The sequence below is a fragment of the Dendropsophus ebraccatus genome, chromosome 9, assembly GCF_027789765.1.
Source record: "Dendropsophus ebraccatus isolate aDenEbr1 chromosome 9, aDenEbr1.pat, whole genome shotgun sequence".
Taxonomy (NCBI): Eukaryota; Metazoa; Chordata; class Amphibia; order Anura; family Hylidae; genus Dendropsophus; species Dendropsophus ebraccatus.
In genome coordinates this window covers 119,905,458-119,921,326 of record NC_091462.1, presented here as the reverse complement: position 1 = coordinate 119,921,326, position 15,869 = coordinate 119,905,458, and positions in this window count along the sequence as shown.

Genomic DNA, 15,869 nt, shown 5'->3' with positions numbered 1-15,869 from the left:
TACTACTGGGGGCAGATACATTTATAGGGGCACTAGCAGCATTACTACTGGGGGCAGAGACATTTATAGGGGCACTAGCAGCATTACTACTATAGGCAGAGACATTTATAGGGGCACTAGCAGCATTACTACTGGGGGCAGAGACATTTATAGGGGCACTAGCAGCATTACTACTGGGGGCAGAGGCATTTATAGGGGCACTAGCAGCATTACTACTGGAGGCAGAGACATTTATAGGGGCACTAGCAGCATTACTACTATAGGCAGAGACATTTATAGGGGCACTAGCAGCATTACTACTGGGGGCAGGGGCATTTATAGGGGCACTAGCAGCATTACTACTGGGGGCAGAGACATTTATAGGGGCACTAGCAGCATTACTACTATAGGCAGAGACATTTATAGGGGCACTAGCAGCATTACTACTGGGGGCAGAGACATTTATAGGGGCACTAGCAGCATTACTACTATAGGCAGAGACATTTATAGGGGCACTAGCAGCATTACTACTGGGGGCAGGGGCATTTATAGGGGCACTAGCAGCATTACTACTGGGGGCAGAGACATTTATAGGGGCACTAGCAGCATTACTACTGGGGGCAGGGGCATTTATAGGGGCACTAGCAGCATTACTACTGGGGGCACAGACATTTATAGGGGCACTAGCAGCATTACTACTGGGGGCACAGACATTTATAGGGGCACTAGCAGCATTACTACTATAGGCAGAGACCTTTATAGGGGCACTAGCAGCATTACTACTATAGGCAGAGACATTTATAGGGGCACTAGCAGCATTACTACTATAGGCAGAGACATTTATAGGGGCACTAGCAGCATTACTACTATAGGCAGAGACATTTATAGGGGCACTAGCAGCATTACTACTGGGGGCAGAGACATTTATAGGGGCACTAGCAGCATTACTACTGGAGGCAGAGACATTTATAGGGGCACTAGCAGCATTACTACTATAGGCAGAGACATTTATAGGGACACTAGCAGCATTACTACTGGGGCAGAGACATTTATAGGGGCACTAGCAGCATTACTACTGGGGGCAGAGACATTTATAGGGGCACTAGCAGCATTACTACTGGGGGCAGAGACATTTATAGGGGCACTAGCAGCATTACTACTGGGGGCAGAGACATTTATAGGGGCACTAGCAGCATTACTACTGGGGCAGAGACATTTATAGGGGCACTAGCAGCATTACTACTGGGGGCAGAGACATTTATAGGGGCACTAGCAGCATTACTACTGGGGGCAGATACATTTATAGGGGCACTAGCAGCATTACTACTATAGGCAGAGACATTTATAGGGGCACTAGCAGCATTACTACTGGAGGCAGAGACATTTATAGGGGCACTAGCAGCATTACTACTGGGGGCAGAGACATTTATAGGGGCACTAGCAGCATTACTACTATAGGCAGAGACATTTATAGGGGCACTAGCAGCATTACTACTGGGGGCAGAGACATTTATAGGGGCACTAGCAGCATTACTACTGGGGGGAGAGACATTTATAGGGGCACTAGCAGCATTACTACTGGGGGCAGAGACATTTATAGGGGCACTAGCAGCATTACTACTGGGGGCAGGGGCATTTATAGGGGCACTAGCAGCATTACTACTGGGGGCAGAGACATTTATAGGGGCACTAGCAGCATTACTACTGGGGGCAGAGACATTTATAGGGACACTAGCAGCATTACTACTGGGGGCAGAGACATTTATAGGGGCACTAGCAGCATTACTACTGGAGACAGGGGCATTTATAGGGGCACTAGCAGCATTACTACTATAGGTAGAGACATTTATAGGGGCACTAGCAGCATTACTACTATAGGCAGAGACATTTATAGGGGCACTAGCAGCATTACTACTGGAGGCAGAGACATTTATAGGGGCACTAGCAGCATTACTACTGGGGCAGAGACATTTATAGGGGCACTAGCAGCATTACTACTGGAGACAGGGGCATTTATAGGGGCACTAGCAGCATTACTACTGGAGGCAGGGGCATTTATAGGGGCACTAGCAGCATTACTACTGGAGGCAGGGGCATTTATAGGGGCACTAGCAGCATTACTACTGGGGGCAGGGGCATTTATAGGGGCACTAGCAGCATTACTACTGGGGGCAGAGGCATTTATAGGGGCACTAGCAGCATTACTACTATAGGCAGAGACATTTATAGGGGCACTAGCAGCATTACTACTGGGGGCAGAGACATTTATAGGGACACTAGCAGCATTACTACTGGGGGCAGAGACATTTATAGGGACACTAGCAGCATTACTACTGGGGGCAGGGGCATTTATAGGGGCACTAGCAGCATTACTACTATAGGCAGAGACATTTATAGGGGCACTAGCAGCATTACTACTGGGGGCAGAGACATTTATAGGGGCACTAGCAGCATTACTACTATAGGCAGAGACATTTATAGGGGCACTAGCAGCATTACTACTGGGGGCAGAGACATTTATAGGGGCACTAGCAGCATTACTACTATAGGCAGAGACATTTATAGGGGCACTAGCAGCATTACTACTATAGGCAGAGACATATATAGGGGCACTAGCAGCATTACTACTATAGGCAGAGACATTTATAGGGGCACTAGCAGCATTACTACTGGGGGCAGAGACATTTATAGGGACACTAGCAGCATTACTACTGGGGGCAGAGACATTTATAGGGGCACTAGCAGCATTACTACTGGGGGCAGAGACATTTATAGGGGCACTAGCAGCATTACTACTATAGGCAGAGACATTTATAGGGGCACTAGCAGCATTACTACTGGGGGCAGAGACATTTATAGGGGCACTAGCAGCATTACTACTAGGGGCAGAGACATTTATAGGGGCACTAGCAGCATTACTACTGGGGGCAGAGACATTTATAGGGGCACTAGCAGCATTACTACTGGGGGCAGAGACATTTATAGGGGCACTAGCAGCATTACTACTAGGGGCAGAGACATTTATAGGGGCACTAGCAGCATTACTACTGGGGGCAGAGACATTTATAGGGGCACTAGCAGCATTACTACTGGGGGCAGAGACATTTATAGGGGCACTAGCAGCATTACTACTGGGGGCAGGGGCATTTATAGGGGCACTAGCAGCATTACTACTGGAGGCAGGGGCATTTATAGGGGCACTAGCAGCATTACTACTATAGGCAGGGACATTTATAGGGGCACTAGCAGCATTACTACTATAGGCAGAGACATTTATAGGGGCACTAGCAGCATTACTACTATAGGCAGAGACATTTATAGGGGCACTAGCAGCATTACTACTGGAGGCAGGGGCATTTATAGGGGCACTAGCAGCATTACTACTGGAGGCAGGGGCATTTATAGGGGCACTAGCAGCATTACTACTATAGGCAGGGACATTTATAGGGGCACTAGCAGCATTACTACTATAGGCAGAGACATTTATAGGGGCACTAGCAGCATTACTACTGGGGGCAGAGACATTTATAGGGGCACTAGCAGCATTACTACTGGGGGCAGAGACATTTATAGGGGCACTAGCAGCATTACTACTGGGGGCAGAGACATTTATAGGGGCACTAGCAGCATTACTACTAGGGGCAGAGACATTTATAGGGGCACTAGCAGCATTACTACTGGGGGCAGGGGCATTTATAGGGGCACTAGCAGCATTACTACTATAGGCAGGGACATTTATAGGGGCACTAGCAGCATTACTACTATAGGCAGGGACATTTATAGGGGCACTAGCAGCATTACTACTGGGGGCAGGGGCATTTATAGGGGCACTAGCAGCATTACTACTGGGGGCAGAGACATTTATAGGGGCACTAGCAGCATTACTACTGGAGGCAGAGACATTTATAGGGTCACAAGCAGCATTACTACTGGGGGCAGAGACATTTATAGGGGCACTAGCAGCATTACTACTGGGGGCAGAGACATTTATAGGGGCACTAGCAGCATTACTACTGGGGGCAGAGACATGTATAGGGGCACTAGCAGCATTACTACTATAGGCAGAGACATTTATAGGGGCACTAGCAGCATTACTACTGGGGGCAGGGGCATTTATAGGGGCACTAGCAGCATTACTACTGGGGGCAGAGACATTTATAGGGGCACTAGCAGCATTACTACTGGGGGCAGAGACATGTATAGGGGCACTAGCAGCATTACTACTATAGGCAGAGACATTTATAGGGGCACTAGCAGCATTACTACTGGGGGCAGAGACATTTATAGGGGCACTAGCAGCATTACTACTGGGGCAGAGACATTTATAGGGGCACTAGCAGCATTACTACTGGGGGCAGAGACATTTATAGGGGCACTAGCAGCATTACTACTGGGGGCAGAGACATTTATAGGGGCACTAGCAGCATTACTACTGGGGGCAGAGACATTTATAGGGGCACTAGCAGCATTACTACTGGGGGCAGAGACATTTATAGGGGCACTAGCAGCATTACTACTATAGGGCAGAGACATTTATAGGGGCACTAGCAGCATTACTACTGGGGGCAGAGGCATTTATAGGGGCACTAGCAGCATTACTACTGGGGGCAGAGACATTTATAGGGGCACTAGCAGCATTACTACTGGGGGCAGAGACATTTATAGGGGCACTAGCAGCATTACTACTATAGGCAGAGACATTTATAGGGGGCACTAGCAGCATTACTACTGGGGGCAGAGACATTTATAGGGCACTAGCAGCATTACTACTGGAGGCAGGGGCATTTATAGGGGCACTAGCAGCATTACTACTGGGGGCAGAGACATTTATAGGGGCACTAGCAGCATTACTACTGGGGGCAGGGGCATTTATAGGGGCACTAGCAGCATTACTACTGGGGGCAGAGACATTTATAGGGGCACTAGCAGCATTACTACTATAGGCAGAGACATTTATAGGGGCACTAGCAGCATTACTACTGGGGGCAGAGACATTTATAGGGGCACTAGCAGCATTACTACTATAGGCAGAGACATTTATAGGGGCACTAGCAGCATTACTACTGGGGGCAGAGACATTTATAGGGGCACTAGCAGCATTACTACTGGGGGCAGAGACATTTATAGGGGCACTAGCAGCATTACTACTGGAGGCAGGGGCATTTATAGGGGCACTAGCAGCATTACTACTGGGGGCAGAGACATTTATAGGGGCACTAGCAGCATTACTACTGGGGGCAGAGGCATTTATAGGGGCACTAGCAGCATTACTACTGGGGGCAGAGACATTTATAGGGGCACTAGCAGCATTACTACTATAGGCAGAGACATTTATAGGGGCACTAGCAGCATTACTACTGGGGGCAGAGACATTTATAGGGGCACTAGCAGCATTACTACTGGGGGCAGAGACATTTATAGGGGCACTAGCAGCATTACTACTATAGGCAGAGACATTTATAGGGGCACTAGCAGCATTACTACAATAGGCAGAGACATTTATAGGGGCACTAGCAGCATTACTACTGGGGGCAGAGACATTTATAGGGACACTAGCAGCATTACTACTGGGGGCAGAGACATTTATAGGGGCACTAGCAGCATTACTACTGGGGGCAGAGACATTTATAGGGGCACTAGCAGCATTACTACTATAGGCAGAGACATTTATAGGGGCACTAGCAGCATTACTACTATAGGCAGAGACATTTATAGGGGCACTAGCAGCATTACTACTATAGGCAGAGACATTTATAGGGGCACTAGCAGCATTACTACTGGGGGCAGAGACATTTATAGGGGCACTAGCAGCATTACTACTGGGGGCAGAGACATTTATAGGGGCACTAGCAGCATTACTACTATAGGCAGAGACATTTATAGGGGCACTAGCAGCATTACTACTGGAGGCAGGGGCATTTATAGGGGCACTAGCAGCATTACTACTGGGGGCAGAGACATTTATAGGGGCACTAGCAGCATTACTACTGGGGGCAGAGACATTTATAGGGGCACTAGCAGCATTACTACTGGGGGCAGAGACATTTATAGGGGCACTAGCAGCATTACTACTGGGGGCAGGGGCATTTATAGGGGCACTAGCAGCATTACTACTGGGGGCAGAGACATTTATAGGGGCACTAGCAGCATTACTACTATAGGCAGAGACATTTATAGGGGCACTAGCAGCATTACTACTGGGGGCAGAGACATTTATAGGGGCACTAGCAGCATTACTACTGGGGGCAGAGACATTTATAGGGACACTAGCAGCATTACTACTGGAGGCAGGGGCATTTATAGGGGCACTAGCAGCATTACTACTATAGGCAGGGACATTTATAGGGGCACTAGCAGCATTACTACTGGGGGCAGAGACATTTATAGGGACACTAGCAGCATTACTACTGGAGGCAGGGGCATTTATAGGGGCACTAGCAGCATTACTACTATAGGCAGGGACATTTATAGGGGCACTAGCAGCATTACTACTGGGGGCAGAGGCATTTATAGGGGCACTAGCAGCATTACTACTATAGGCAGAGACATTTATAGGGGCACTAGCAGCATTACTACTATAGGCAGAGACATTTATAGGGGCACTAGCAGCATTACTACTGGGGGCAGAGACATTTATAGGGGCACTAGCAGCATTACTACTGGGGGCAGGGGCATTTATAGGGGCACTAGCAGCATTACTACTGGGGGCAGGGGCATTTATAGGGGCACTAGCAGCATTACTACTGGAGGCAGGGGCATTTTGTCTGCTGGCAATCTATGCTGCGATGTAACCCTGTCGGAGGAACAGTCTCTGGACCAGAAGCTTTGTGGTAAATCGCATGGAGGATAGACCTATTCCTATTCAAGGTTCAAATTGGAAAACCTTTTTTCCTCACCCCTAAAAAGCCCAGAGTCTTGCAGAATCTGAGACAAGGTTGGGCCTTGGTCAGCCTCATTTGCCCCTATTGACCCAAGAGGGCATGGTTTACAATGGTGAGCCCCCTGCCTAAGAATCTTCTGGGAAGTCTCCCAGTCTCCCCAGCTACTGACACAGAGCAGCAGAGATTACTCCCAGCGTCCCTGCAAGTAGCAAGTCTGGTTCCATGATGGCCTCTTATTATCTAAAAGCATGGCGCTAATTCCATAGGAATAATCTGGAGGCTTCTGTATACCCTCAGTTAATAACTCAAGAGGGCAGGCTTGTCCGAAGCTTGACTGCCGTCAACAAGGTGGGAATTAATATGCTGTCAAAGTGGTGACCACTCTTCTGCAGTCCAGAGCCGCAGCCGCCTACAGAACCTACCTGAAGGTAAAGAAGCCTGGTGGGTGATGTCTCTTCCACATCTCCATTGTTACAATCCATTACTCCTGCCAACACGGGAGAGAAGGAGCTTCATCCCTTAGATGTGGGAAGGGCTTGGAGCATGTATATTGAACGGGCAAACTCCTTCAGGAAATCTAACCACTTGGTTTTATCCTTTGCAGGGAAAAACAAAGGATGCAGGTCATCCAAAGCTTCTCTGTCCATATGGATAAGGGAAGTCATCTCCATATGCTACCAAGAAGCTGGATTACAAGTACCTGATGCAATCACATTCAATGAGGGCAATATCATCCACATGGGCTGGAAAAAGATCTGTACCCTTGGAACAAATATGCAGGACTGCTTCATGGTCGTCCGTCAATACCTTTTGTCAAGCACTATAGACTAGATATTCACAAGTCAACCAGTTTTTGGCTCAGCCATTCTGTCTTCTGTAATGTAATGGCCCTCCCTAGTCTGTTTTCATAGCTTGCTATATCCCCATTTGTGCTGCTGCTGAGGACGTAAGGGAAAGGATAATTTTTTACTCACTGTAAATTTTCTTTCCTGTAGTCCGAAGCAGCAGCACGGACTTCCCGCCCTGATTTAAACAAACTATTATTTATGCAGCATACCTTGATTGTTTTAATGCCTTATTAACTAAGATTTTATTATGAATTTTAAATCTTTTTTGTCGTTAGAATTGACACAAGGAGGAGGGGTCTGTATGGCCTTCTTATAGGGCTCCTAATCAATCTTCTTTTATTAGTACCATCTGTCCTACCATTGCAGGAAGATAGGATCTTCCCCATTCGTGCTGCTGCTTCGGACTACAGGAAAGAAAATTTACAGTGAGTAAAAAATTATCCTTTCTAGTACTGAGAGGCATTCTGTCAGTGTCTGTAGAGATGGGTGTGAGGTATTTGGTTCTGAGGTGTGAGGTGGGGGGAGAGCTGGGGCATTGGGGTGTGAGGTACTTGGGCCTGGTTCCGAGCTGTGAGGTGGGGTGAGAGCTGGGGCATTGGGGTGTGAGGTACTTGGGCCTGGTTCCGAGCTGTGAGGTGGGGGGAGAGCTGGGGCATTGGGGTGTGAGGTACTTGGGCCTGGTTCCGAGGAGTGAGGTGGGGGGAGAGCTGGGGCATTGGGGTGTGAGGTACTTGGGCCTGGTTCCGAGGAGTGAGGTGGGGGGAGAGCTGGGGCATTGGGGTGTGAGGTACTTGGGCCTGGTTCCGAGCTGTGAGGTGGGGGGAGAGCTGGGGCATTGGGGTGTGAGGTACTTGGGCCTGGTTCCGAGGTGTGAGGTGGGGGGAGAGCTGGGGCATTGGGGTGTGAGGTACTTGGGCCTGGTTCCGAGGTGTGAGGTGGGGGGAGAGCTGGGGCATTGGGGTGTGAGGTACTTGGGCCTGGTTCCGAGCTGTGAGGTGGGGTGAGAGCTGGGGCATTGGGGTGTGAGGTACTTGGGCCTGGTTCCGAGGAGTGAGGTGGGGGGAGAGCTGGGGCATTGGGGTGTGAGGTACTTGGGCCTGGTTCCGAGCTGTGAGGTGGGGGGAGAGCTGGGGCATTGGGGTGTGAGGTACTTGGGCCTGGTTCCGAGCTGTGAGGTGGGGTGAGAGCTGGGGCATTGGGGTGTGAGGTACTTGGGCCTGGTTCCGAGCTGTTAGGTGGGGGGAGAGCTGGAGCATTGGGGTGTGAGGTACTTGGGCCTGGTTCCGAGCTGTGAGGTGGGGGGAGAGCTGGGGCATTGGGGTGTGAGGTACTTGGGCCTGGTTCCGAGCTGTGCGGTGGGGGGAGAGCTGGGGCATTGGGGTGTGAGGTACTTGGGCCTGGTTCCGAGCTGTGAGGTGGGGGGAGAGCTGGGGCATGGCTGCTCTTCTTGGTGGGATTATTTATGGTTGTCACTGACTTTACTTGTTGCTTTATGTGGGGGAAGGCAACCTGGAATTCTTCTCATTTACTTTCAATTCCTTGTACCATGATGGTTCCATTATTGTAGATGTTAATGGTGAGGGAGGTTTCTCCATCTATATCTCTTATTCTAATCTGCTTCCCGCTATTAATTCCACCTTTTGTGATGTTCTTGTAGTGGTCACACAGGGCGTCAGACCAGGCACTATGGCGTTCTGTATAGAATAATAAGTTTGTTTTCACCCTCTGATTATCATAGTCCACAAACAGCTGCTCTGGGCTCTGCATTATCTGGGCCTTCTTTATGGCTTTCTTGGCCTCCTTAGACCTGGCTGTCTCCGGGAATGTTATCTCCGACACCTCTGACCCCCGGCTGCCCAGCGCTGCCATTCCACTCTCCTGCATTCCACAATGCTCACAATTGCTTGTAATGTTATTTGCTTGATTATGTTTAAATAATACTTTCTTCCTTTTGCTATGTGTGATGTTATATACAGTCTATTCAGATCTTGCAGTGTGATGGCGGAGGCCCTTACCTTGGGCTGCTGTGTGGCTGGCCTCCTCTCAGGTGTGGCTGGGCTCCTCTCAGGTGTGGCTGGCCTCCTCTCAGGTGTGGCTGGCCTCCTCTCAGGTGTGGCTGGGCTCCTCTCAGGTGTGGCTGGGCTCCTCTCAGGTGTGGCTGGCCTCCTCTCAGGTGTGGCTGGCCTCCTCTCAGGTGTGGCTGGCCTCCTCTCAGGTGTGGCTGGCCTCCTCTCAGGTGTGGCTGGGCTCCTCTCAGGTGTGGCTGGGCTCCTCTCAGGTGTGGCTGGCCTCCTCTCAGGTGTGGCTGGCCTCCTCTCAGGTGTGGCTGGCCTCCTCTCAGGTGTGGCTGGGCTCCTCTCAGGTGTGGCTGGCCTCCTCTCAGGTGTGGCTGGCCTCCTCTCAGGTGTGGCTGGGCTCCTCTCAGGTGTGGCTGGGCTCCTCTCAGGTGTGGCTGGCCTCCTCTCAGGTGTGGCTGGGCTCCTCTCAGGTGTGGCTGGGCTCCTCTCAGGTGTGGCTGGGCTCCTCTCAGGTGTGGCTGGGCTCCTCTCAGGTGTGGCTGGCCTCCTCTCAGGTGTGGCTGGCCTCCTCTCAGGTGTGGCTGGCCTCCTCTCAGGTGTGGCTGGGCTCCTCTCAGGTGTGGCTGGGCTCCTCTCAGGTGTGGCTGGGCTCCTCTCAGGTGTGGCTGGGCTCCTCTCAGGTGTGGCTGGGCTCCTCTCAGGTGTGGCTGGGCTCCTCTCCTCTGCTGTTCCTCTGTATAGTCTCCTGTGCAATCCTGGGCTGTTTTCAGGTTTTTATCTTTTCTTTGGTTGTTTTGTTGTTTTAGTTTAGAAATCCTTTAAATTTTGATGTAGTGGGTCTTGTCTTGTGGTCCCATATTGAAGATTTCCTAGAAGTGTCCTCCAAATTGCTCATTACAAGGTATAATCTTATGTTGTCTCAGGAGCTCATCTTCAGAGATGCTTCCTCCTCGGTGTCTGGCTGGTATCTATCTCCTATCTATCTATCTATCTATCTATCTATCTATCTATCTATCTCGTATCTATCTATCTCCTATCTATCTATCTATCTATCTATCTATCTCCTATCTATCTATCTCCTATCTATCTATCTCCTATATATCTATCTGTCTATCTCCTATCTATCTATCTATCTATCTATCTATCTCCTATCTATCTATCTATCTATCTATCTCCTATCTATCTCCTATCTATCTATCTCCTATCTATCTCCTATCTATCTATCTATCTATCTATCTCCTATCTATCTCCTATCTATCTATCTATCTCCTATCTATCTATCTATCTATCTCCTATCTATCTCCTATCTATCTCCTATCTATCTATCTATCTCCTATCTATCTATCTCCTATCTATCTATCTATCTCCTATCTATCTATCTATCTATCTATCTATCTATCTATCTATCTCCTATCTATCTATCTATCTATCTATCTATCTATCTCCTATCCATCTATCTATCTATCTATCTATCTCCTATCTATCTATCTATCTCCTATCTATCTATCTATCTTCTATCTATCTATCTATCTATCTATCTCCTATCTATCTCCTATCTATCTCCTATCTATCTATCTCCTATCTATCTATCTCCTATCTATCTCCTATCTATCTCCTATCTATCTATCTATCTCCTATCTATCTATCTATCTATCTATCTATCTCCTATCTATCTATCTATCTATCTATCTATCTCCTATCTATCTATCTATCTATCTCCTATCTCCTATCTATCTATCTCCTATCTATCTATCTATCTCCTATCTCCTATCTATCTATCTCCTATCTATCTATCTATCTCCTATCTATCTATCTATCTCCTATCTCCTATCCATCTATCTATCTCCTATCTATCTATCTATCTATCTATCTATCTATCTATCTATCTCCTATCTATCTCCTATCTATCTATCAAATCAAATCATCAAATCAAATCAAAAAAGCTTTATTGGCAGGTCCAAGTTACACATTAGCATTGCCAAAGCATGGGGAGAATAGGGAGTTGAGGAAATGGGATTCACCCGGGGTCGGTGTACAGGGGTTCATGATGTATCATGATGGTGGGGGGGGGGAATACATTCAGGGTCGGGGTATCGGAGTCCATGACCTATCGGGGTTGGGGTATCGGAGTCCATGACGTATCACGCTCCTCTCAGTCTATGGCAGGCAGTGACGTATTGTGCCACTATAGTCGCTGTGGTCTCTTCTTCTCCCAGCAGGATGGGTAGTTTCTCTTCCTCCTCCATGGTGGAGAAGCCTGGGAGGAGGTTGGAGAGTCTCCTATAGTGAGTGTCCCTCACTGCTGAGTATTTGGAGCAGTGTAGCAGGAAGTGGGCCTCATCCTCCACGGCCTCCTGGTCGCACTGCTGGCACAGTCTGCTCTCCCTGGGGATGTAGCTCTGTCGGTGCCGCCCAGTTTCAATGGCCAGGTTGTGGGCGCTCAGTCTGTAGCGGCTCAGGATCTTCCGGTCTCTGGGGTTGGGAAGCTCCTCCAGATATGGGGCCAGTCTATACTCCCTCTGCAGGCTCTGGTACACGGCCAGCTTCTGGGATGCCCTGACCTCCTCTCTCCATTCTTGGACGTAGTCTTCTTGTCTCCTGGTTATTATGTTCCTGATCCCGGCTTTTGTGAGCTGGTATGGTGGGATTGTCTGGTTGGGCTGGGTTCCAGAGGGTATGTTTTGGGGCTCTGCTTTGCCTGGGGCCCCTTGGTGTAGCAAGGCTTTATGGTGATAGGAACCTTCACTACTACCATGTAGGTGACCCCAGAATGACAGCGCCCTCTTCTGGATAGTTAGGTGTAGGGGGAATCTGCCCAGCTCTGCTCTACAGGCACAGTTAGAGGTGCTCCGATGGACCTGGAGGAGATGCTTACAGAACTCCAAATGGAAGATTTCCGTTGGGCTGGAATCCCATTTTGACCAGTCGGGGTATGTGTGAGGACCCCAGACCTCGCTGCCATACAGGAGAATTGGTGCAATAATGGAGTCAAAGATTTTAAGCCAAACCCTGACAGGTGGCTTAAGGTGGTAGAATTGTCTTCTGATGGTGTAGAAGGTTTTGCAGGCTTTGTCTCTCAGCATCTCGATGGCAGATTTGAAGCTCCCCGTCTGTTCTATTATCAGGCCCAGGTAGGTGTAGCTGCTGGTGGCTGTAAGGGGCTGGTTGTGTAGCGTGAAGGTAGGGGACCCGGCTGACTTTGTTTTCCTTCTCTGGAACACCACAGTGTTGGTCTTTTTGAGGTTGATGGGTAGAGCCCATGTGGTGCTGAACTTCTCCAGGATGGCTAGCTGGTCTTGGAGACCTTTCTCAGATGATGATAGGAGGAGAAGGTCATCCGCATACAGAAGGAATTTCACCTCGGTGTCATGGAGGGTGAGACCTGGTGTTGGGGAGGACTCCAGGGCTACTGCTAGCTCATTGATATAAATGTTGAAGAGTGTTGGGCTGAGGCAGCAGCCCTGCCTGACTCCTCGGCTCTGCTGGAAATAAGCCGTTCTCTTCCCATTTACCTTCACGCAGCATTGGTTCCCAGTGTAGGAACTTTTGATAACATCATAGGTCTTTCCCCCTATTCCACTCTCCAGCAATTTTAGAAGCAATCCTGGGTGCCACACCGAATCGAAAGCCTTTTTGAAGTCCACAAAACAGGCGTATATTTTTCCTTTCTTTGTGTTGTGGACGTGGCTCTGGATGAGGCGGTGCAGGGTATAGACATGGTCCGTGGTGCGGTGGTTCGGCATGAACCCTGCTTGGCTTTTGCTGAGGATATTGTGCTGGGTGAGGAAGCTGAGGATTCTCTGGTTCAGGATGTTGTTGAAGAGTTTCCCCAGGTTGCTGCTGACACATACCCCCCGATAGTTGGCCGGGTCGTACCTGTCCCCGCTCTTGTGTATTGGGGTTATGACACCTTGGTTCCAGGCACGAGGGAAGTAGCCAGAGCTCAGCACAATGTTGTACAGTTTTGCTATGGCCGCCTGTATTGCTGGTGGGCTGTACTTGATCATTTCGGGGGGGATGCCGTCAGTACCGCTGGCTTTCTTACACCTTATAGTTGATAGTCTCTCTGAAATCTCCTGCGGTGTTATAGGTAAATCCAGAGGGTTTTGGAAGTCCTTCAGTATCTCCTCCATGGTCTTCAGTTTTGTTATAATTTGTTCTTGGTCCAGGTTCCTCTTTCGGGATGTCTCCATAGAGGTTTTTGAAATATTGGAGCCAGATGTTGCCGCTCTGAATGTGGAGGGTGTTTTTCTTCCCCTTTGTGCCCAGGTGGTTCCATAGTTCCCAGAAGGAGTTTTCTTGGAGGGCGTCTTGGAGCTGGGTGAGCTTGGTTAAGGTGTACTCCTGTTTTTTCCTTCTGAGAAGGGTTTTGTATTGCCTTTGTATTGTGTCATAGGCCTCCCGCAGTTTGGTGTTGTTGGGGTCCCTGTGCTTTTTATTTGAGGCCGATCTTAGGGTCTTCCGTACACCTTTGCACTCCTTATCAAACCAAGCGCTAGGATTTTTTTCTTTTGTCTTCTTGTGGCTACTCTTTTGCAGGTCAGCCATTTCTGCCATGGTGTAGAATATATTATTAAGATCCCTTACCGCTTGGTCCACTCCTTCTGGGTTACTCTGGTACACCTTGTTGTTAAAGTTGTTGAGCATCCCTTGGATTTTTGGTTCAGTGTGTATCTCTTTATACTTGAGAGACGACATCTTGGACCACTTGTAGGATGGATGTAATGGGAAAAGTCCGGCCTGATGGGGTTTTTGTCCCGGTGGTTTGTTTGTGGACTTAATATAAAGGACTATCTGGTTATGGTCCGACAGGTGTGATTGTGGATTGACTATGAAGGCCCCAATGTCTGAATGGCCCATATCTGTGATGGCGTAGTCCACTACACTGCTGCCCACATGGGAGTTTAAGGTAGTCCTTCCTAGGGAGTCTCCCTTGGTGCGACCATTGAGGATGTGAAGCCCCAAACTTCGGCAGAGATTCAACAATTTTTTGCCGCTCTTGTTCACTGTGCTGTCATAGCTGTTCCTCTCCATGTGTACTGAGCTATCACATTCAGTCTCTGCCCCATATATATAGATGTTTCCGTCTGCGGTCAGGTAGTCTCTTTCCCTACCTGTTCTGGCATTGAGATCTCCAGTTATGAGGACTTTTCCGCGGGTTTGATAGTGGGCGGCTTCCCTTTGCAGGATTTCGAAGGTTTCAGGGTTGTGGTAAGGGGACTCTGGCGGTGGTATGTAGGCAGCGCATAGGTAGATGTCAGATTGGGCGGTGAGGATGGAGCGGTCTATTCTAATCCAGATGTGGCTGTCTCCTCGCTTCACCGGTCTGATCTGCTGATGGAACTCCGCTTTGTACCACACTAGTATTCCTCCTGAACAGCGGCCTAGTTTGGTGGTTTTGTTTTTCAGGGCCGGGACAAAGATTTCCCTGTATCCAGTGGGCACCAGGGACTCACTCTCTGCTTTAGTCCAGGTTTCTAGGAGGATTTGGATGTCACTATTTTCCAGACTCTGGGTGAAGTCCGGATCGTTTACTTTACATCCAAAGGCTGAAGCGTTCAGACCTTGGATGTTCCAACTGCTGATAATAAAGGATGTCATAGGGGGTCTGTATACCTTGTAATGAGCTGGATGTGTAGGACGGGCTGGGGGTCTGACTGGTTCTGGCATGGTAGACAAGGCTTGTGTTGTCCAGTCACATGAGTATCCTACTAAGGGTTCTGAGCAGGGTCTTTATCTCGTCTAGGTCTCTGCTCTTTATTTCTCGGTGTGAGGCAGGTGGTTTTCTCCATGGTTTTTTGCCTTTGGTGGTCTGATTTGGGGTATGGGGCCATGTTTCCAGTTTGTGGTGTGGCACATGATGCTTGAGGTGTTTGGGTTGTTGGTGGCGTTTCCCTGTTGTCTCTGGTTTGGCCTGTGTGGGGTCTAGGACGGGGGGTTCTGTTTAGTACAATGTCCTTGATTTCTTTGGCCAGGAGGCTGACCCCTTGCTTGTTGAGGTGTTTGCTGTCGTATAGGTGGCGGTGGTTGATGTTGGGGTGTTGTGCCAGGGTGATGTTTGGCACTGAGCTGATCTTAGCTGCTAGGTCGTTGTTAATGGTCTGGATGGTATCGCTGGCCACATCCTTTCTAGGCAGCAGGGT